This window comes from Hemitrygon akajei, chromosome 16, assembly GCF_048418815.1.
Source record: "Hemitrygon akajei chromosome 16, sHemAka1.3, whole genome shotgun sequence".
Lineage (NCBI taxonomy): Eukaryota > Metazoa > Chordata > Chondrichthyes > Myliobatiformes > Dasyatidae > Hemitrygon > Hemitrygon akajei.
Genome location: NC_133139.1, coordinates 30,182,818 through 30,207,266, shown reverse-complemented (window position 1 = coordinate 30,207,266; position 24,449 = coordinate 30,182,818). Strand labels below are relative to the sequence as shown.

The window sequence follows — 24,449 nt, the reverse complement described above, 5'->3', positions numbered from 1 at the left end:
GGTACATCTTGGGAGACGGGGGGTGGGGGTGGAGATACGTCTCTACCAAAGGAGGCGTAAGGCACTCCTTCCCTCCACTAGCTTACAATTCACCTTGGGTAAGGTGTAGCACCTGCTTCACCCCTCGATCGGGGTCACATGAAGACAAGTGATCATCGTGTGAACTGCTGATGCATATCACAAGTGCTCATTTTCTGGCCGGTGGCACTAGGCAGACAATACTGATAAGGGCTGGGGGCACCTGTCTTTTAAAGACACTGTCCAGAAGAAGGCAATGACAAACTGCTTCTGCAGAAAAGTTTGCCAAGAACAAACTTGAGCATGAAAAGATCATGATCGCCTGTGTCACATGTCACAGCACATAAAAACATTGCAAACAACATCTTGACTACAAAAGTGACCAAGCTTTAACAATGATTTGCTTTGCACATGGCTGATCTGAAGTAACAACCATAAACCCAGTTCAAATAATCGAGGAGAGGAAATATATCTCTGCAACTTCACCATCAGATTTGTGGAGAAAGTAGTGTGTTGTTATAGCAAAATTTGCTCAGGGTTTTTACAATCGCATTTGTGGACTCTATCAAAAGTACTTCTTTCACTCTAAAACACTTTGAGATGCTCTCTGTCTGTACCATGGCTAATTGTAGGCCTTCTATTATTTGGATTGATTTATAATAAAACAAAGCAAGTAATTATTCATGGTGAACTGAACATTTTAGAGTATAGTGCTCTTGCAACATCTAGGAAAATGAGCCCAATTGCATCTGATGTTAAATCCAACAATAAAAAATAGTCTAACACTGCCTGTATTTGTTCCGTTCAGAGCAAGAAAACAAAATATGGGATTAATAAAGTAATTTCTTCATGTGCAGCCAAATTGTAACCTTAAGCAATCCAGATGCCTTTCCAGTACAGAGCCAGTGTCAGTAATTTAGGGGGCTACAAGTCTTTCATCAAGACGGGCAGGGCTCACACTCCTCAACATTACTTATGAAGTCCTCCATGTGGACTTCCATGGGTTCACTGTCACATCAACCAGAGGTGCGTGGCAGCAGATATGAACTCTGTTGGTGGCACAGGAGCCAAAGGATGACAGCAGATACAAATGGTTGCAAAACAAATAATAATGAGACACAGTGCTAATGAGCAGGCGAAACGTTAACGTTCACCTGAACACTGCTTGACAGGAGTTGAGCTGATGTTATCATGTCATATGGGGATCATTTGACTAATCATCTGCAAAACCATTACCATACTGTGCAATGGCACGGTAGTTTGATGTTATCATAACAGGATTTCATGTACACCTGGGGTATTGTGTACAGTTTTGGTCTCCAGGGTTAAGGAAGGACATCCTGGCTGTAGAGGAAGTGCAGCGTAGATTCACGAGGTTAATTCCTGGGATGTCTGGACTGTCTTACGCAGAGAGGTTAGAGAGACTGGGCTTGTACACGCTGGAATTAAGGAGATTGAGAGGGGATCTGATTGAAACATATAAGGTTATTAAGGGATTGGACAAGATAGAGGCAGGAAATATGTTCCAGATGCTGGGAGAGTCCAGTACCAGAGGGCATGGTTTGAGAATAAGGAGTAGGTCATTTAGGACAGAGTTAAGGAAAAACTTCTTCTCCCAGAGAGTTGTGGGGGTCTGGAATGCACTGCCTCGGAAGGTAGTGGAGGCCAATTCTCTGGATGCTTTCAAGAAGGAGCTAGATAGGTATCTTATGGATAGGGGAATCAAGGGATATGGGGACAAGGCAGGAACCAGGTATTGATAGTAGATGATCAGCCATGATCTCAAAATGGCGGTGCAGGCTCGAAGGGCCGAATGGTCTACTTCTGCACCTATTGTCTATTGTCTATTATCTATTGTAAATTAACACTTAAATCTGGCCTACAACTGTCATTTTGAACTGAATTGCAACTCATTCATAATCTGGTGCCCACCCATATCCATCACTAATTTTTGACCTTGCCTTAGCATGTGACTGTCTTTTTACCCTACACCTGTCATTAACCTACTTCACGTACAAAACTCTGTGTCTATTATACTTACCCGTCCACCTAGAGAAAATCCCTTATCTCATCGGATCCCATAGGTTACAACTCTAAGTGTATATTACTTTCCGCTGGTCCACAATTCTACCACTGCACACAAGGCTGTGGTAAACATAACTCACTGTGTCTACCCATCAGTTTCTATGTACTTAAGTCTGAAGCTTGAATATGCTCACTTGCCTATCATATTTTGTATATCAGCCAGTCTATTCATTATTATGATTTTCTCATGCACCAGATGTTATCTATTTGTCTATGGTTGTTCACTGATGCGCCCATTCATGGTCCTGCTTTCTGTCAATGGCACATGTTCATTATTTTAATTATTAGATCGGGAAATTCTGAGTACCATTTATTTTCTTGCTTGGAATTAACTTTGTGATCCGTTTCCAGGTATCGATATTTAGTCAAACATTTGATGGTTTTACTGATGGTTTGTACATTAGGCCTGCGTGATAAATACTGTACTTATCCAAGATTCAAGATTCATTTATTATCAAAGAATGTATATATTATACAACCTTGAAATTGGCTGGCTTACAGGCAGCCACAAAGCAAGAAACCTAAAAGAACCCAATTAAAAGAAAAAAAAACAGAATAAAAACTAAAAATAAAAGACCAACACTTGATGCACAAGAACGAAAAGAAATGCAAATTGCGCAAACAATTGAAGTGAACAACAACGACGTTCCAAACCAAAATTGAATCCTCAGATCTGAACCCCCAAGCAGCCCGGACTAGGCCCAAAGCCTCAATTCTCTGTCCATCATATTAGGGGGCGCAGAGCACAGCATCCGGGGCAGTCCTCATAGCCTCAGCGCCAAGGAGATGACCATCGCGGAGAACGAGCGAAATCAGCCCTGTCCCAAACGGCACCCTGTCTTTTCAGTCCATCTGAGCCAGTCATTAAATTGACCCAACAACGAAACATGAAGCAATCGTGTAAGCATTGTTATCATTCAATGCAGTGTCTGTTACTTGCTATTGGCCCACCACTCTCTGAAGTTTTAGCTCAGCATGCCCTGTATTGTAAGTCAATTTCAAATAAGATTTCTTCAGGATCTTATGGATTTGAATTACGAATTCTTAGTTTGCGCAATAGACAAATACTTGATCCGGTGACTTAGCCTGCTGACCTTAAAATAGTATCCTGAAAGTCTGGACCAGATTTGAAACCAGTAGAATGAAATTCTACCCTTCTACACTCCCTGATTAGACAGTAATTGACACTGAAGTGACAATCTCTTGTCAAAGTGCCTACGAGCATGGTTATTAAGGGAAATGGAAATGTCACATGAGGTTAATGCACACTAATGTAGCACAAAGTGAGCTTTTCTTTCCAACATACACTGCTTTACATGGCCTGTGTGTACTTAATGCTGACATTGTGTGCCTGAAAGGCAAAGAGTTCTAATCACTGATATTTCTGTGCATCTTAATGTGCACAGCCACTGAACGTTAAATCCCGTGTTACAATATCACTCATTGTCAATGTATCTTTCCTCTCCTAAATGCACAGAGATACACTTCTGCATATCTCTGTAGTCCTCTGCTTCCTCCCTTAAGTGATCTTTCTTGTTCGGACTTAAACCTTGCAAGTGTACATTCCGTCCGAAATTACCAATGCTCCCAGTTTCTCAGGAGACTCTTGAGCATCACTGCTGACAACCAGAAGAAAACTTTGCTTCACCACATCGTCTTTTTTAATGACATATCCAAAAGCTGAATTCAAACCGAGGCACAGGGATTGACGCGTTGATGCTCAGCTCAGTTCAGAAGCCCTCTGCTCCTCAAAGAAGCTTCCAGTCTGGCTCAGATTAGTCTGTGCTTGTTGGGTTGATGAGATCCCCATTCATTCAGGACTGGAGTCCCAACTCTTCAATGGGACTGTCAGAGGCATGAAAAGTGCCTGAGCAAAACTTTCTGGCTATAGTTCTAGGCTGACAATTAGTGAGTTATGAGAATATAATTAGCGACATCTAGATATCCAAAACTCACACTTACATGTAAGTCATATTGAGATCATTGTATATAAATGTTGGACATAAAAATAGAAGAATATAATCTGAAATAAACCACTCAATCCTCTGTGTCTGCTATTCTATTCAATAAGGTTCTGTCTGATATCTCAGAGCTCTTTCTGTACTAACCCATATCCCTAACTGCATAGGAGCAGTCTGAATGCTATCATTGCTTACTGATGGAGCTTCAGTAACTTATTATTATACTAGACAACATCTTTGGTTTCCTTCATGGATAACTTTCCAACCTTTTGCCACTCTAGTCTCCATTCCTCACCTCTTCATAGAAGACCCAGGTTCCTGGAACTTCTCACCAGCCAACAGTGGGTGAAACTCGTTGTGCACCAAGGAACGGATCTTAATGAGACATTCTTAGAAACCACGAGATTAGAAATAAAGTATCGCTGAACTACAGTCTCTCTGCGATCTGGACCAGGGAATCTGTAGAGAGCATCCAACTCTGGCTGCAGGTGTCAATGTTCCAGCAGGGACTATAAGGTACATTCTGACCAAGTGTAGGATTCTTCTTTTAGCCACAGCCAACATAAAATGGAAAATTGCCAGGGACACCTGGACTGGACAGCTCATACAGGATTTCTTCAGCTAAAATGCTAGGTTAAAAAGCTCTCTTCCTCTTTCCACAGATGCTGCCTGACTAGATGAGCAATTCTGTTTTCATTCCAACATATGCAGTATCTCTATTTTTAAGTCCTCCATCTGCTAAGCAATTGAAGAACACAATAGTACTTTCTAACGTTGCTGTACAATTTAGTACATACAGTATAACACACTATTCAGTGTAGAGTAGTCTCATAAACTCTGTGGAGAGGTTACAATTGTAACATTATTGTAGGGTGAATAAGTAATGCTTTCTATTGGCAATTAACTCAGAATGCAGAAGATAAAAGAAGCAATGTGCAAGAGAACATTCCAGAAAATCCAAGAATTGCTCAAAAGGTTTTGAGAGAGCGAGAAAGAGAGAGAGCTGCTACATGCGATCTGCATGTGAATGGGAATGCAAACAAGGCTGGAGAGGCGAGGAGGAATTAGACTCAGCCTGTAGTACTATTAGACAGTTAGACAGCACTATTTACTACAGCAACCAAACAAAATTATTATTTAAATAAATGTATAGATCTAAGAAGAAAAGATCTCTTTTTTGCTATAAAAACTAAAATAGTTGGCATGCCAGTAGGTCAGGCAGCCTCCCTATCACTGAGCACATAATGAAGAGCCTGGCCACACGAAAGCAGCATCCATCATCAAGGACTTCTTTCCGTCCAGGCCATATTCTTTTCTCACTACTACCATTGGGCTAGATGTACATAGCCTTAGGTCCCACACAGACAGTTTCAGAAACAATTATTGCCCTTCAACCATCAGGCTCCTAAACCAGTGTGGATAATTTCAGTCAACACTGAACCGACTCCACAACCTATAGTACAAGCTCTCTTTCAAGGTCTCTACACCTCAATACAATTTGCTTCATTTACTTATTGTCCAATTAATTGTCTTTTACACTCTGGATGTTTATCAGTCTTTGTTAAGTATAGTTTTTCATAAATTCTATTGCATTTCTTCATTTTCCTGCAGATGCAGGAAAACGAATCTCAAGCTAGTAAATGGTGGCATACTTTGATAATAACTTTACTTTGAACTTTGATCAGCGGGGATGAAGTCAAGCTAATGCCTCAGTCAAACAACCCTCCATTCACAAGTTCGAAATAAAATAAAACTAATGTCGTAGAGGAAGGGTGAAAAACAGAAAGAATAAAAGTGAAGATCATGGAAGGTGTAAAGACAAAAGCACGATCAAAATCTCAGATCCCAGAAGAGATTCATTTATTTCCCACCAATAACACTCTTTTGAAAGTAGCATTATGAGTTCTGTTGGGGCTCATCTCTCTGTTTCTTCTTCTACAGATGCTACCTGACTTGCTGAGTATCCCTCCCATTTTCTATTTTTGTTTTATATTTTTACCACCCTCAGCTGACATCACATCAAATTGTGCCTTTAATTATTCTTGTCATTATAACCTTCCCTCTAATTCCCTTCACTTTTCCTACCTTTCTCTATTTCATTTCTAATACTTTCTCATTCTTATGAAAAGTTGTTGACGTGAAATGTTAACTCTGTTTCACATCCCACAAATGCTCCTGGTTCGCTGAATATTTATGATATTATCTAGTTATTTTTCAGTATTGCCCCTAAGTTGCACAAGAATTTCAGTTCTTGCATTCTGCTTCCACCATACATTTACACATTTTCCTGTTGTCCACATACCAAAACATTCATTGCTTCACAAAACTACTTCCTCCTAATTTTCCCTGATAACTTACACTTTATCCCTGCAACTGTGAACTGTTTGCTAAACTTTAGCTGTCCTCTGTATATACTGTATATGACAACTCTACCACAAATGTAAGCCAATCATTTATCCAGTCTAACTGAGAAAAGGCCAGGAAGTATAATGAGTGAGGGTGGGGACGGTGCTTCTTGGAAGTATGTATCTCAGTGTTAGTTACTGCCTTGTCTAAGCAAAGAACTTTCCCACAGCAAAGGTGATCTGAGCTAGGCTTTTTTTTAAATCACATTTGTTTTCGCATATCAAGTGGCTCAGGTTGAATTCTTACATTGGCCACAGATTTCTAAGAATTGATTTTAAAACTTGGTGTATAACTAAATTTGTTACTAATACATTTTTGTCATTGCGTTTGACTATCCAAGTATCATACAAATGAGGCAAGACAAAGTTGCTAACATGGCTTGACTGAAAAAAGATGAAGATTAGCTTTACTTGCAACGTATACATCACAACATGTAGTGAAATGGGTCATTTGTGTCAAAGACCAACATCGTCTCAGGATTGCGCTGAGGGCAGCCAGGAAGTGTCGCCACACTTTCAGCACCAACTGAGCATACCCAAAACTTAGTAACTCCAACCAGTGGAGGAAACTGGAGCACCTGGAGGAAACCCACATGGCAATGGGGAAAGCGTACAAACTCCTTATAGACAGAGGCAGGAATTGAACATCGGTCGCAATCACAGGCGCTGTAAAGCTTTGCACTAACCACTATTCTACCATGCCACTTCCTGTTTGAGTCTAACGAGGTAACTAAGGTTGGCTGGTGATGTAATATGATGATGGTAAATTAGCTTCTGCTGTGTTTCTCCATTCAAGTCAAAATGGTGGGTAGTGGATGTTATCAAAGACCAATTCAATGTCATCCAAAATCTACAGCCTCAACCACACACAAGGTCAAAGCAACATTTGAAAACTTGTGTCTTGTCTTGGAGATGTATCAACATTCTGTCATTGTCCTTGGGTTTAAATTGTGAAACTCACTGCAGAAGGGCAACTACAGCTCTAGAAAGGAGTTTACCACTGCCTCATGAAGGACAATTGGGGTGGGCAATAAATGCTGGCCTTGATAGTGATAATTAGATCTTCTAAGTCAATTTAGAAAGTCTCATGCCCTATTATCTTCTTTGAGCTCTCAAAAAGACACAAATAGGAGAGATTCCCAAAGTGACAACTGTTGATGCTAACTGAGAGGAGCAGAAGGAGGTACAGTCGGAGAAAGACTGAAGTCCAGCAATTAATGAAAAGTAGCCAGGAGTGTGATGGATGTATACTAAATGCAATTTTATTCTTTGTTTTCTTATTCAATAACCATCATATGGTGTTAATTGCTCCAAGGACAATGAGAACACATTCGTTTACAAGTATTAACACATACTGTGTATCAAAAACACTTCAAACAATCAAAATAAGTATTATCACACAAACACGTGAAATTCTGTAGATGCTGGAAGTCCAGGGTAACACACACAATAATGCTGGAGGAATTCAGCAGGTCAGGCAGCCTCTCTGGAGAGGAATAAAGGGTCGACGTTTTGGGCCAGGATCCTACATCAAAACTAGAAAGGAAGAGGGCAGAAGCCAGAATAAGAAGGTGAGGAGAGAAGGAGTACAAGCTGCCAGGTGATAGGTGAAATATTAATACACAAGAAACTTATTGTTCATTCAAAAGTTTTGAAGTTTTTAATGAATTAGCAAAAACCTAAATGCTAAAAGAAGTGGAGTAACTTAGAAATCAAGCTGGCAAAAATAAAACATTGTTTGTAAACTAGATCTCATAGGGCAAAAGTTGTTAGAAAAGTAATACTGAATTAATGGTGCCCTCTATTACTGGTGGGAAGATGAGAAGATATAAAATTGATAAATCCACAAACCACCGGATGATCTGGATCAGTCCACCATAAGCCAAACTGCAATATCCCTCTGAACCAGTTCACTCACATGCCTATCTGGAGTAGGTAGGTTATCTCATGAGGAAAGATTGGTCTCTGCCTGTGTTTAGAAGAGTGAGAGCTGACATGATTGAAGTATTTAAGATTGTGAGGGATCTTCACAGGATGGAAGTGGAGAGAATGTTTTCTATTTTGGGAGACTCCAGGACTTTCAGTTTTGTTTCTTACTTTTGTGCCATTTATTTTATTTTTCCCTCTCCCTCCTCTTGTTCTCTCCATCCTCTCTTCTCTCCCTCCTCTCCCTCTCTCATGCAATTATCTTTCTTCTCCTCTCTTTTTGAATCCAATTTAACACTGACCATAAAGTACTACAGAGCCTCCAGTACGAGATGGGCACGACAGTTCCACTATCAATTAACATTTTCAAAAAGTAACAACACATATAATGTTAACAGAAGGTAGAAGAAAAACTTCAGTTCCCACCAGTCACCAGGAATTATGCCATTCATCTGATTTTTGGGTTATTAAAATATTAACAAAAATATCTAGTGCATGAATGGTGTAACTTATTTCAGACAGCTGAAGTTTCTGAACAATGGATATTACTTAAAAATAAAAATTATTTTCAGTTTCCCAGAGTCTGCAAGATTTTTGATTTCCATAATTAAAATTGCAGTACCTAAGTAGTTAAACTGAATCTCAAGATTCCCAAAACTTGCATTACCCTTGCCAAAATTAAACTTACAGGAAAAGAACCTTCCTTTTTAAGTGTATATAAACATCATAGGAAGACAAAGTACAATCACACACGTGTATTCACAGTGAGGGGAGAAACCACCAACATACATGGAAACAGAACACGGGCCTATCTGTGTTACAGAGACCACAAATGATTGGCAAATAACTAAAAAAAAGCAAAGAAAAATTACAATTTCTAATTTCAGAGACTGCACAAGACAGCAAAGCCAGATTTCTCTGGAACACGGTCATCTCCGTAACCCACTTTGGGTTAGAATTTGCAGCCTGCCTGTCCATTCATCTGAAAAAAAAATTCATTTATTCCAAGCTTGGTCGTAGCTCACAGACCATAACCAAAGACTTCTTAAATTTACTAAATTTAGTCTGAAGAAACACTTAATCAGTCTTCTTTTCTGTAACCAATCTTCCCCTCCAACCAGTTTCCATTGTACTTGCTTTCTAGATATCAGAAAAGATACTAACTGCCAGGAAAACTGTTAGTTCTTTTACTACAACTCTTGAATCTGTGGAATTCTCTGCCACAGGAAACAGTTGAGGCCGGTTCATTGGCTATATTTAAGAGGAAGTTAGATATGGCCCTTGTGGCTAAAGGGATCAGGGGGTATGGAGAGAAAGCAGGTATAGGGTTCTGAGTTGGATGATCAGCCGATCATACTGAATGGCAGTGCAGGCTTGAAGGGCCGAATGGCCTACTCCTGCACCTATTTTCTATGTTTCTTTGTTGTTTCCAGAGGGACAAAGTTACCTTTCATGTACATCCTTATGTCATTTAGCCTTTCCATCTCTTATCATCTTTTCTATTGATTACAGCCTTCAACTCCAACTGGTGATCTGACATTGAGGTTGCTACCAGAAATAAAAAGCCACTCATTCCAACATACTTTTAATTGTCCACCACCCAGTTTAATCTCTTCCCCCAGATGCTTCCCCAGAATCTGTAAACAAATGTAGTATCTTGGCTTGGTCACAACTATAAATGCATCAACTTTCCACATCAGATCTATCACTAAGCCTGTTCTCAAGAAATTCTGTTACATAACCAAAACCCTGTTCAAAGAGTTAATCATCTATTAACTAGACAGGTCTATTGCCCTGCTTCCTTTCCTTGCACATTGCCCTTCTCTAAGTCTTCACTTCACCTAAAGAACTCCTACTGTTATCTGTCCAGCCTTACTTGATTCTCCATGTGACTTTCACTATAGCCTTCAGATCATCACAAATTCACCTCCAATACTTACTGTGAGAAGATTCAATAATGCTTCTTCATCAAACACTCACTCGTCAAGATAGTGTCTGAAAGCTTTTCCAATTGCATGATATTTTCCCATCACTGACTGCTCTTCTGTGACATCAAACATTAACCAGCTTCTCCAGAATAGGGAACTGTATGCTCATGCACTTTGGTAGATGGAATAAAGGCGCAGCCTATTTCATAAACGGTGAGCAAATTCAGAAACTGGAGGTGCAAGGCCCTTGAGTGTCCTAGAGCAGCATAACTAAAGGTTAACTTACAGGTTGAGTTGGTAGCAAAGAAGGCAAATACAATGTTAGCATTATTTTTGAGAGGACTAGAATATAAAAGCAAGGATGTAATGCTGAAGCTTTATAAGGCATTGATCAGACCACATTTGGGGTATTGTGAACAATTATCAGCCCCATATCTAAGGAAGAGTCCATTGGCATTGAAGAAGGTGCAGAGGAAGCTTACAAGAATGATCCCAGAAATGAAAGGGTTAACATATGAGGAGGGTTTAATGGCTCTGAGCCTGTATTCACTGGAGTTTAGAAGAATGAGGGGGAATCTCATTGAAATCTACCAACTACTGAAAGGCCTGGATAGAGTGGACATGAAGAGAATGTTTTCAATATTGGGAGAGTCCAGGACCAGAGTGCACAGTCTCAGAATACAGAGATGTTCCTTTAGAACAGAGATGAGGACTGGTGAATCTGTGAAAGTCATTGCCACAGATGGTGTGGAGGCTAAGTCATTGGTATGTTTAAAGCGAAGGCTAATTAGTAAGGGTGCTAAAGGTTACAGGGAGAAGCCAAGAGAATAGGGTTGAGTGGTAAAATAAATCAGCCATGATCGAATGGAGGAGCAGCCTCAATGTACTGAATGACCTAGTTTTGCTCCTATATCTCCTCATTCTGTTACTGGGAGCTGAACTTCATACACCTGATCTCTGGGACACCCTCCCCCAGGATTTTAGCCTTACCATTCAACTCCCTATCTGCCAATAGCTCCTCTCTGACTAAACCATTGCATGCTGTTCATCCCAGTTTCCCTCCTACTCAAGACTACTTGCATGGAAAATGCTTGGAGATGCCTTTGTCTGGGGCAAGTTGCAAATGTGAGTTGCTATCATAAACAATGGAAGATCAGTGAGGCAGCAAAACCCAATTCCAAAATTTCTGTTACAGCAAGAAGCCTATAAGGGAAAGCATTATCACACACCATGGGACACAGTGGTAACTAATGTATCATTTTGATGTCATTTAGAACATGTGTGTATTTATAATGCGTTATTAATAAACCAAGCTTATTCATAAATGAAGCAGCTTCAACCACTTTGAACTATTTTTTCACGTGTCTGATTCCTGTTTTGCTAACGCCAATTTTTAACAGTCGGCTTGTTAAATGGTGGATTACACTTTCATCCATGGCTGTACAGACGTGGCTCCTGACACTGCTCCTTTGGCTTCTTGTACGCTTCAATTAAATCTGAGTACTTTTAGCAAATGTGTCTCCCACTTTCGAAAAGCAGTGTACCGTAGAGAGATGTTACCCACAGTGGTGAGACTAATGTTCGGTTAGTGGATCTTGTGTGCCATTGCCTTTTGAGATTTTAGTACAGTGTACTATCTCACAGCATCAGAGTCAGTTTTTTACTGCCCAGTTTATAAGTTTCTCAATACTTTTGTAAAAGCTAGAATTGAAATTAACAGTTGTTTTCATGTTACCTACATAAAAGGCATAGTGGTGGAGAAACTATTAGTCTGGCTTCACATCACATGGAACCCTGGTTCAATCCTGATCTCTGACAATATCTTTAAGGAGCTTGCATGATCTCCGTGTCATCCAAACATCTCCCCTGAATTCTTCTCACATCCAGAGATGGGGCTGTAGGTAGGTTAACTGCTGTGAATTACGTCTAATGTAGACAGATAGATGGAGACTTGGGGCTGATGGAGTAGCTGGCATGATAACTGGTGAGACAATAGTTACAGGGAAATAAATGAAGGAATGGGAATTAATGGGATTGTACTGAGATTTGATCTATGGTGTTATGGAATGCTAATACCTATCATTCCTACTCAACACGACATCAGACTAAGTTTGACGTTGAGCCACATTTGCTGCTGGCAGGGCAGGTGACCTCATGGATTTGGATGGTTGGTTAGTGCAAGAAAGTGACACTAAGGTAAAAGGTCAGTCATGATCTTGTAAAGGAAGCCTATTCCTGCTACTATTTCTGAATATATTCTAATGTGGTTATTCCTATACTGGGCTTTATCTCCACTCAATCGAAGTGGGGCAATGGTAACCTTCCACTGAAGAATAAGTACCCTGCAGCTGAGCAGAAATGCTGTGAAAAGTCCTGTACTTCAACAGACATAGAGTGAAGGATGCTAGAGTTTAGCAGAGGTGGAGTAGAGGGTCCTGTATTTTAGAGGAGGTGGGATAAAGGGTCCTTGAGTTCAATGGTGTTCAGGTGCCATTGCTCGAATTGGGTTGAGTGAGATTCTGTGGCATTAAGAGTTAATACTGGGGAATGACTGACTTGAGATTTTGACTTTTGCATGTCGGTTGTTTGTTGTTGTTTGTCCTTCTTGTTATGTGTCCGTTTTCACTGATTCAATTGTGTCTCGTTGATTTACTGTGATTGCCCACAAGAAAATAAATCTCAGCACTGTATGTGGAGACATATGCACTTGATAATAACTTTACTTTGAACTTTCAACTTTGAGAGAGACGGGGATTTCACTCACTGATTGATTCCTACCCTCGGCCAACAAGGAAAGGGTGGGCGGAATGAGGCCGGCAAATGGTGGGGTGAGTCTGTTGTGTATTCATTATTTCAATAATATTTGAGTAAGATTGCAAATATATTGTTTGATTAAACATTCTTTGTTTGATTCATTCATTATGGATTATATGTAAAAGTATGTGAATAGTACACTGAAAGTAAAGGACAAAGTAGATAGGCTATTCCAGGCTCCGTTCCTTTTGATTAGTTTCATGTTTTGGAATTACAAACCACAACATGAAACAGCTAGTTCTGTCATTATCAGTTCAGGAGTATTTGATGGCTATGTTCATGCCTGTCTCCATTGACATGGAGTTTTACTGGAAGATGCACAGTACAAACGATAGCACTTCATGTACAGTATGCATAAACACTTACGTCAGGAGTCCCTGACCCCTGCTGACAGAAAGACAAGGGCCCAACATGAGAACCCATCATCAAGTTCCTCCCCAGGCCACATATCATGGGTGAATATTCTTATGTAAAATTGTGTTTACACTCCCGATGAAAGAAACTTGGCCATGTGAACTGAAGCGTTTTGTGATCACAGCACAATACCACTTTCTCGATGCAACGAACAGTCCACTGGAGGAACCCAGCGCCTCGAGCAGTAGCTTTGGGGTGAGAGGGACTGTTGACATTTCCGGGCTGGTGGGTCCCGATGCTGGGTTTTGACCCGAAACATCAACAACTCCTTTCCATCCACAGATGCTGCTTGACTCTCCAACAGACTGTTAGCTGCTCCAGATTGCAGCCTCTGCAGTCTCTTGTGTCAGCGCCTTCTCCATGGAATCTAGGGGTGGACAGGAACAGCTGAGCTAGCCAGTGACAACTACGGCTTCAGATTTTTGTCAAGTACTAAGTAGCTAAGGAAGTAAACACCACAAAGACCAATAACAGAGCTGATTACATTTCTTATTAATTTAATCATCTACAATATAAAACATTTAAACATATCCAAATAAGCTGTGTAAATATAAACTGTGAGATCACCTAGTGACAAGCACTCATTTTCTTAAATTTACCAAACAGTGATGGAATTAGTTACATCTGGATTCACAATGAGTTGCATGTGGCATGGCTCACATTTTGAACCACATTGGCCCAGATAAGTAAACATCACAATAGTGCAAATGAGACTGTAGCTCCCTTCCTTCCCCTTGGGCTCTGCAGAGCTGTGAATGGGTAGATGATATCATAAAATTTAACTTCAGTTTTCAATAATCAGGAGCTGCTTTCCATCTCTTGGGGGGGAGTGGTGGGGCCTTGCATAAGGAATCCCCTCCGAACGAGTAGTCAACCTGTCAATCATACTTCCTGCAATCACCTCAATAAACAATATTTTTCTTAATGCAAGCTCCCATAATTTTCTCTATATAATGACAACTGAGAAGTTTACACTGCCAACAAGTGAAAACATAAAAATAAAAATCTAATCAGTCTCCTGGAAATTTCTGTTCCACTGGAAATAATTAGTCCAGCTGAATAAATAAGTCTTTTGGAAACTGGATTAGAATGTGAACAACTTGATGCAACTATTCAGCAACAGAAGGCAGCACGGTAGCGTAGTGATTAGATTCAGCTGTAAGACTGGGGTTCATTTCACCTTGCTGTTCATTCTTCCCTTTACCCTTTTGGTTTCCTCCAGGTGCCCTGGTTTCCTCCCACCTCCCAAAGACATACGGTTAGGGTTAGTGAGCTGTGGGCATGCTACGTCGATGCCGGAAAAGTGACGGCACTTGTGGGCTGCCCAGCACAATCCATGCTGATTTGATTTAACACAAATGACGCATTTCACTGTACGCTTTAATGTACATTGCACAAATAAGGCAAATCTTTATCGCTTTAAAAATGCATTTCTAAGTGCTTTTGTTTGAAACAAATGCAAGTTAATTTACTTGTAGCCGAAAATTAAGTTAATTGACTTTATTTACCAAACTACTGAAAGCTTTATTGGATCAGATGGTTTGAGTTTTCCCAGCCATAGGTAACCTAGGTTATTGTAATACAGAGTAACTGGCAAAGCTGGGCAGGATATCACCAGCAGACATGGGCATTACTGTTGTCAACAGTCTTCCAGTGTCCGACGAGCACCAGTGACCCCTTCATCATGCAGATTAGCCTCCCTGCATTCAGTAGATAAAGCTTTGTATATAAAAATAACCTCTCAAGGACATTAAAAAATAGAACTCAGAATAGGTTAATTGGCATCTTACTTAATAAGATCATGACTGATTTTCTTTTACCTCAGTGCTACTTCCTTGCATTAACTCCATATCCCTCAATTCCTTAATGATCTAAAATCTATTGAGCGCTGTCTTCAGTACATCCAAACAACTAGAACCCCTCAGCATTCTTGACCAGAAAATACGCAGAGCACAGCCCATTGAGTTCTACGTCTAGACACATTAAATAAGCCACTCAGCTCACTTCAGGACAGTCCAGAGTAGCACCAAAACTCCCTGGAGACTCCTCACACTCATCCAAAAGTAGTAAAGCTTACAAAGGATTGATTACTTTCTCCTCAGCTTGGAGTGGCAATGGGCCTGAGAGAGTTGAATTCCTCCCTGGGGGCAACCTCCTTCTTATTCTTGGTGGTTTCTGCTCCAGTGCAGGCTACAAAGCAAATAACATTTTTGTTATACATTTATGAATTTGATCTAAATGTAGAGAGTTGTGCATTGGGAATTGCCTACGGGAAAGAAAGGGGGAATAGGCACATGTGTGTGTCTTATCTGGTAATATCACAATATTTGTTCCAGCACTGGACCTCATTTTACACTCATTGGCTAGTGTATCAATGGCTCTCTCAGAGAACCTATGGTGATCCTTCTGTGCCTGAGTCCCTTCTGGCTTTCTCACTCTCTCTCTCTCTCTCTTGAGGGAGGTCTGGGGGCCGATGATCAGGATGTTGTTCTTTTTTGTGTGGGGAGTGGGTTTGATGTTTCTCTCTGAACAACTTTCGTGGATATCTGGAGAAGACGGATCTCAGAGTTGCATGTGGATACACCTTTGAACTTTGAAACTTTGACGCCATATTGTGCTTGTTTGCAGCCAATTTGGAAAACTTTAGTTGAGATCCCAGTTTGGCGCAAGCATGACATCAACCAGTTGCTTCTTGCAGGGACCCCCAAGTTCCCTCTGTACACCAATAATGCCCTGCCATTAACTGTACACTTACCCCTTACGTTCAGCCTCCTAAAGTGCAACTCGTCATGCTTGCCCAGATTAAGCTCCACCTAGTTCTGTGACTGATCTATATCCCGCTGTATCCTTTGACAACCTTCTTTACTCTCCACAGATCCACCTATTTTTGAGTCATCTACAGGCTTGCTATCCAACATTCTAAATTTTTGTCCAAGCCATTTATATATCAGAACCAACAGCAGTTCTATCACTGATGCCTGCAGAACACCACTGATCAAAGGCCTCCAACCAGAATAAAGACCATTCCGCCACTTCTACGTCAAGCCAATTCTTAAACCAAACTGCCAAACCACCGTGGATCAAATGCAACTTAATAGTCTGCAGGATCCTCATGAAACCTCACAGTGAAACTTGTATACACATTCTTCCAGAGAAAAAGATCAAATAATCATTTATTTAAAATTGATTTGGTGTCATCTGCCAAGTGACAAGTTTGAAGTCATTGTCTTTTTTATCTGCCTGAATCTTTGTCTCTGAGATACACAGAACTAAACATTGGAGAGTTTCTGTTTCATCTGAAGGAAAATGAATGTGTATACAAACTTGCCCAATGAAACTTTGAAATTAGGTCTTCCTTCAAAATCATCCTATTCAATAAACTGATGTCTTGAAAGGCCATAGGGAAATATTTTCCAAACTGCTGTCAGTGTAACTTGTACAGTCTGCTGTACAAACTAATGAAGATGGTCATGAAACACACTCAGAATACTGGAGGAACGCAGCAGGCCAGGCAGCACCTATAGGGAGAAGTACAGTCGACGTTTTGGGTTAAGACCCTTCGTTAAGATAGTCATGAAGTTTTACTAGTGATATTTAAACTGCCAGGTTGCAATCTACAACTTTTGTATTCATTTTCTACAAACTTTGCTTAAAGTTTTAGTTATGGACGTAAAAACAACACATTTTGAATTCAATAAACTTCAACTATTGTTGGATATTTCTACTGATATTTTCAGAAGTCTCTAATTCTGGATGTCCATTGGCAGGTCCTCCTGCCTGATTCATATGTGCTAATTTGTAATCATTTTGCTCCCAAAAACAAAGATTATTGATATCTTCCAGTTTTCGGCATCTGCAGTAAAGCTTTGAATACATTCAATGCTTATCGTTACCGAGGTTATTTGAAAAGCTCACAAACATTCACAGGAGGAGGTGTCAGAATCTTCCATTTTAACTCCGAAGTCCGCTGATCCATGTGAGCTAATCTGCAAGCTAGTCATGTTCAAAGCGTTCTGCAGAGACTATCCTGTTTTTTTTTTATTTATGGAGTTCCGCATGGGAGAAGCGTGAGGTCATTGTCACTGGATCAGTGAAAGACAAATGGGAATGCTTCCTTAATACTGAGAAACTAGGAAGTGCAGAGGAGCAAAGGGATTTAGGAGTCAAGAAAACAAATCACTAAAAGATGGTGCACATGTAGAGAACTAATCAAAACGGCTAGAGGATTTTGACATCTATCTCATGAGGACTGGAATTCGAAAGCAAGGAAGGGCTACTCCAGCAATGTGGAGCCGGGTCAGACACTGTCTGGAATACTGCTTTCAGTCTGGATACTAAGCATGTATTGTCCCTGTAAGAAGGGAAGCAACATCTTTCCTTAGATTGACACCAGAGCTCCCAAAGTTTGATCAGAAGATTTGGTTTCATAAACCTGGCACCAACTAGACCATGTTCCCATGTTCTCTTCTCACTGCTGCCATCTGGAAGAAGGTACAAGAGCCTCAGGACCCACACCAACGGGTTCAGGAACAGCTATTACCCCTCGACTATCAGGGTCTTGAACCCGAGGGATAACTTCATTCAGCTTCACTCACCCCATCACTGAATTGTTCCCACAACCCTATGGACTCACTTTCAAGGGCTCTTCATTCATCCTCTTGATATTTATTGTTTATTTATCTACTTATTTATTTTCTTTTTTTGTATTTGCACATTGATTGTACGTCCTGTGGGAGGCAGTCTTTCATTGATTCTATTGCGTTTCTTGTATTTACTGCGAATGCCCATGAGAAGCTGAATCTCATCGTTGAATATGGTTACCTATATGCACTTTGATAATAAATTTGAACTTTGAACTTTGGCACATATAGAAAGTTGATAGTGAATCTAACCCTAATACTAAATGTGTGACACCCTACGCTTGACTCATATTCGCCTCACTGTAAGATAGGTCTGTTCTCAATCTTATCCTAGGATTGAAGCTGGGCAGGTGGTAGAAGTGTAACCATGATTTTCTAGTTACGGAAAGAGATAAAGTTAGTCCTCAAGTTAAGATCTTGTATTGCGGAAAGCTGATTTCATTAGCATAAGGAAAGACCTGTCAAAAGCAAACTGGGAGCAGATTCTTGCTGGTAACAAACAGCTGGCAAGTGGAAGTCTTTTGAAAGTTCAGGGGCCAGTATTTTCTTAGAGAAACTTCAATACGAGAGATTATCGCATATTTGATAAAGAGAAAAAGAAAGCAAGGACATGGTGGGCCAAAAGGCTTTCTTCTGTATCGTACAAACCTGTGACCCTATAAAATAATAATGAAAACTTTTTCTTCCATTGAGGAAATCCAGAATGAAACCGTATCATTATAAAATTAAAATTAGACCAGTATCATTATATGATTAAAATTAGACCGGTTAGATCGATACCAGGAAGCAATTTTTTAAAACAGGGAAGTGAGGATCTCGATGTCATACTCAGAAGTTTGAAATCTTCATATCGATAATTAATCATTATCATTATATGAAAGGGTATGGTCAGAAAGTTTGATAGAGTTTTACAGGGACACATTGAGAACATACCTAGACTACCACATACTGTATACATAAGGAAGCATACACACGTTGGAGATAGCACAGATAAGATTCATGAAGTTGATTCCTAGGATGTAGGGATTGAGGTACAAAATGTTAGGCAGGTTGGGCAAACACTCAATGCAGTTTAGAAAAATGACAAGGGAGATTGACAGTTGAGAGGGTGTTTCCCCAGTGGGAACATTTAGAATGGAAGAAGGTGATTACAGAATAACAAGTAACCCATCTACAAGAGGAGAAGGAAATTCTTCTCCCGGGGGTTGTGAATCTTTGCAGTTTGCTATCCCCAGAGAACTGAAGAGGTGGATTTGAGGCAGCAATCGAAAGACACTTGACCTACAAGGGCATTGAGAGGTTTGAGGAGCGTATGGGAGAGTGAAGTTAGTGCTAAGGTTGGAAAAATCTTGATAAATGGTGAATTAGAGGTGAACGTGTCAATGCTCTTATGTTCAAATACAAACAAATGCTATCACACTGTCCTATCCCCACATCAAGAACAGAGGGACTGGCTAACAGAATTTTAATAATTAATGGTAAAACAGAATTTTATTAACCTTAAACACAAGAGATTCTGCAGATGCTGGAAATCCAGAGAAACACATATACAACGCTGGAGGAACTCAGCAGGTCAGGCAGCATCTATGGAAGGAAATAAAGAGTCAACTTTTTGGACTGAGACCCATCATCAGGGTGTTGAGTCCTGTTAAATTGTTTTGATTTTTGATGAAGAGTCTTGGCCCAACACATCAACTACTTATTCCTCTCTTGATCTGCCCTGCTGAGTTTCTCCAGCGTTTCATGTATTTTATTAAACTTGCCATCTAAAGAAGCAGAGCCATAAAATGGAATCTTTATGACGTAAGTGCAGTGTTAATGTTCAAGGGATGTCAGCTTTCCACACACTTCCCTTACAAACAAATATCAATAGTTCCTAATGCTGTGCTATTCATGTCATTTTCTACATCAGTGACATGCCAGAGGTGCTTAGTCCTGATCCAGGTCCCACCCACCATTCTGCCTAATGCCATGCTCCCACTTCAACAGTATCTCTGCTACAAGACTGCCAAAGATCTGGATTTGCAGCTGTTCCTCTCATCCCCCATTACCAGTAAATTAATGATTGGAACCATGTGCAGCACTACAAAATTATTTGGCTGTGCTTCCCAGAACTGCTTAACATCAGTTCCAACCTGTACAACCTCTGTATCATCTTATTCTGTTTCCTGGGCTTTAACCCTTGTGGAAGACATAACTGAGCACACAATAAAGGGGAAAGAGTTAATCATCAATGCAATTCACTTACAGTTTTAACAGATGAATGGAGAGTCACACGAATCAGTACTCAGAAACCCCAGAAAATAGCAGAAGGAAGCAGAATTTGAGTCATTAACTCTGCCGAATGAGTTATGTGGCATTTTACTGGTACTGTTAGATAGTATTTTCCATTCGCTAAGAGTGGTATATCGGATGTGGCTCAATAAGTGACGTTTTTGTCTTTGACTCAGCAGCTATTAAGTTCACGTCTTGCTCCAGAGGCGTAAGCAGAAATATTTAACCTAATGCTCGAGTACAGTACCGCAGGGGTACTACATTGTCACAGAAACTGCTTTTCCATCTGCAATATCACAACCAAGAACCTGTCTGCACTCTGAGATGGATATGAAGTATCCCCTGGAACTATTGCAGAGGAGTTATCATCAGTGGTCTCTCCGTGCGCATTCCTCAAAGACATCATGAAGCAGAGTATCAGGTTAATATGTTTGTGCAGACTGCCCACTTACACCTCCTGTCTAACTAGAACATAGAACATTATTGCACAGTGCAAGCCCTTTGGCCCACAATGTTGTGCTGACTTTTTAACAAATTTTGAGATCAATCCAACCCTTCTCACACACTTAGCACTGGACTTTAGGAAAGGTAAGACGAAGGAACACAAACCAATCCTCATAGAGGGATCAGAAGTGGAGAGAGTGAGAAACTTCAAGTTCTTGGACGCCAGTTTCTCTAAGGACCTAACCTGGTTGTAATATATTGATGCAGCTGTAAAATAGGCAAGACAGCAGCTATATTTTGTTAGGAGTTTCAGGAGATTTGGTTTGTCGACTAAAACACTCGAAAACTTCTACAAGTGTACCTTGGAGAGCATTCTGACTGGCTGTATCACCACCTGGTATGGTGGGGTGGGGGGGGAGGGGTGCTCCTATACAAGATCAAGATAAGTTGCAGAAGCTTATAGTCACCTCCATCATGGATACCAGCCTCCATAGTATCCAAGACATTTTCAAGGAGCGGTGCCTTAGGAAGGCAGCGACCATCATTAAGGACCCCCACCACCCAGAACATCCCCTCTTCACACCGTTACCATCAGGAAGGAGGTACAGAAGCCTGCGGGCCCACACTCAGCGATTCAGGAACAGCTTCTTCTCCTCTGCCATCTGATTCCTAAATGGACATTCAACCCATGGACACTACCTCACTACTTTTTTACTTGTTTTCTTTTGCACTACTTATTTTAACTATTTAATAGACATATGCTGTATAAACTTAATTTAACTCAGTTTATCTCTCTGTATCTCATTGTGCTGATGTTGTAAAGTTTAACAAATTTCTCAACATATTCCTGGTGATATTAAATCTGATTCTCATTTTTCTACCATCCAATTCAATCAATAAATCAATGGTTCTGATCATCTTTTACTTTACCTAAGACATACCATATCCTCACCAAACACAGTTACAAGACAGCCGCACCATCATGTATGCTTAACAACAGGGATCAGACAAGGCTTTATTGCCTGTAAACTGTATTGGGATGACAAGGAAGGTGCCATATAATTGTTAGTTTTTCCACTATGAGAAGTACATAAGGGAGTTCACTACAAATACTCAGATTTAAGCATACACAACAGTGCAGCTGTCTAGTAATTGTGTTTGGTGAGCATATGTTATGTTTTAGTTAACATAAAAGATGATCAGAGCCATTGATTGGATTAGACAGCAGATCTAATAGGAACGTTTTGGGATGGAAGATCTTGATAACGTCCATATGTGTTTACAACCTGAATTAGTGGTCCCTGTTATTCATTTTAATTCATTTACTAGTTATCTTTATCTCTTAACTTTTAAAGAAAACAGATGACGGTGTTTCAGATTGTAGGTAGAAGATAGCAGCAGATAATGAGGAAGAGAGTGAGTACTGTTTGGAGGGTCTGAAAACTGGGAGTACAAAATGGATGTGACTGGAGTAGATGTAGGTGCTTTGGCGGAAGAGGTTTTGCTGGACTGATATTGAGGGCATTTTCCTGTGCTATGGCTGAGATTATGGAGATATAGAAGTAAGAATCTGAGCACATCAAAAAGGCCAGGGCTGGGAAACTCAACTGAAAGCATAGGACTATGTGAAACAAGGGATCATGGAACTATGAAAAATGGATTTTGGAAGATCATGCTAAGTTTTGAAGCAACTGAAGGACTGATTTCAGGCCATCGGGGGCAGGTTGGCCAAATTCAGGACAAGTCCACAAAAGTGAGAAATTGTAAGATTTGGGGACATTAGGCTGAATTCTGTGTGGGAATACCAAAGTATGATCTAGGAATTGCACGTCTGTTAAAGTAGTCACAGGATTAAAGGAATGCCAGAGTATTGGGGGAAATTTAGGAGTAGGTCCTAGGGTAGAAACATAGAGGACAGAGCTCTGTAATTACTGGAATATGGGAGCCCATCACTGCTGGCATTGTACACATTAGGGTCAAAATAGATTAAGGAAGGGAAGGGCTGGAGTTAACTTCCCCAGGTCTGTTTGGAATTATAATTTGTTGTTTTTCAGGTGGTATTTATCGAAACGCTTCAGCAAATGTTTTAAGAATGCACTTGAACCAACCAATTCAGAATGAGCAGCTGTCGGTCACAGCGTTCTTGTTTCCCCTGGCCAACTGATGTGAGACAGATTCGGGAAACAGCAAGGAATGCAGCAGGTAGATGGGAAAAGGCTCTGATGCTGAGCTGCATGTGGAAAGTGGGGAAAGCAGAAGGATAGGGGCAAGAAATCCAATTTCCCCAGCCCTTAAGTGGGTGACACAGGGAGGACAGCAGGACAGGGCAGAATTACTGAAAAGAAGTATGGCACACCCACACACTTGCTCACGGAGGTCTCCCATGACAGCTCAAAGCATAATGAATGTTACTCCCTCTTTACATTTAATAACACTAGCTCATGTTATGGTTCATCTATGGTTAATTACCAATTTGTTTAGATGAACAAGGTTAAGGTCAATTGCTTAACATTGGAATTTGGATTGGAAGTAAAAATGTAAGGTGGAAACAATCTCAATTTTCAAACCATTCTGAATACTGTTAGTATTTTGGGAATAACAAGCACAGAAATACTTGTTCATGGCATTAATTGTCTGGTTGGAATGATCAAATCAAAGCTAAGGCAGTTTATTTCTGAATGTCTATTTCATATCTTTGTTTTGTGTGCAGTCCCAGTTTTTAATATTTTTACATGTATTTAGTTGGCCATCTTAAAGGAAAAGAAAGCACAGAATTAGCACCTGAATGGGAGTGAGTGTTTGCTAGCTGCAAAATTGCTGAAAAATACCACCAACACTGTCCCGGCTGCAGATTAGTTTGCATCAGGAAAGTGCCTACAGTGGCAGAATAAAGCTGCATCATCCTTGCCTTTTTGCAGCTGTACTTCGAGGACAACGGATTACAGTATCATAGATAGGACCATACTACCATCTACCAGTTTCAAGGCAGCACACTCCCAAAAACATCCAGTGAGTAAACAATCAATTTTGGATTGAGGAAGGACACTTGCCAGCATGTGCGGGGAATTTCCTGTTTTAATTCCCATGGATACTCTCCTGAACTGGGAGATGGGTCCAGAACTAAATAACCAAGCGGAGAGCAAGCACACACTCTTGTACCGAAGCTTTGCCCTTGTTTATTTATTTTGCCCATCTCTGTTTGTTCCCGAATTGAGAAGACGGTTATGATTCAGCTGCGCTGGTTCATCCAGACCCGTGGACGAGTCGGATTGGCGGGAGGCTTTCATTCCCTGAAGGAAAGACTATGAAGTGAGCCCTGGGACATCAGGATGACTTGGCAGTCACCGTTACGATGAGTTGCCTTCTTTTCCAAATTCGGATTAACTTAATTGCTTTAATTTGAATTCCCCATCTGTGAGGATGCAATCCAAGGTTCGCAGGTCACATTCAGCCCACCGATCCAGCATCTTAACCTCTCCCCTGCCGCTGCAGTGTCAGATTTCAGGATGAGTGCCTGAGTCCTGGTTATGGGGCTTCAAC

General features: G+C 40.6%; 1 protein-coding gene across 2 annotated transcripts in view; it reads right to left on the bottom strand.

The window, feature by feature from the left end:
* The window catches only part of LOC140739918 (neurturin-like), a 122,692-nt gene that overhangs the window by 23,681 nt on the left and 74,562 nt on the right, over positions 1-24,449 (bottom strand). The window lies entirely within an intron of this gene.